This window comes from Elephantulus edwardii, unplaced genomic scaffold (assembly GCF_000299155.1).
Source record: "Elephantulus edwardii isolate Elephantulus edwardi_28Jun2011 unplaced genomic scaffold, EleEdw1.0 scaffold00300, whole genome shotgun sequence".
NCBI classification, from domain to species: domain Eukaryota; kingdom Metazoa; phylum Chordata; class Mammalia; order Macroscelidea; family Macroscelididae; genus Elephantulus; species Elephantulus edwardii.
This window is the reverse complement of record NW_006400050.1, coordinates 615333-615728: the sequence shown is the minus strand read 5'-3', so window position 1 is coordinate 615728 and position 396 is coordinate 615333.

Sequence of the window (396 nt, the reverse complement as noted above, 5' to 3'; positions counted from 1 at the left end):
AAAAGGTATATAAGTGTTCAGGTATGACTTGACGGCACTTAACAGCAACAACAACACTAGACATCTGTGCACCAGGGATATAATTACTGGTGTCAGATGGATCCTGCCTGAAAGTAAGGAATACCTGTTTATTGACTATGTAAAGGCATTTGACTATGTTGATCATAATAAGTTGTGGCTGACATTGAGAAGAATGGTAATCCCTGAGTACTTAATCATGCTTTTGCAGAACCTGTGCCTGGACCAGGAGGCTGTTGTCGAAACCGAGCAGGAGAGCACTGCATGGTTTGGAACTGGGAAGGGAGTGTTCCAGGGCTCTGGTATCTCTCTATACCTATTCAATCTGTATACTGAGAAAATTATGTACGAATTTGGACTGTGTGAAGACGACTGTGG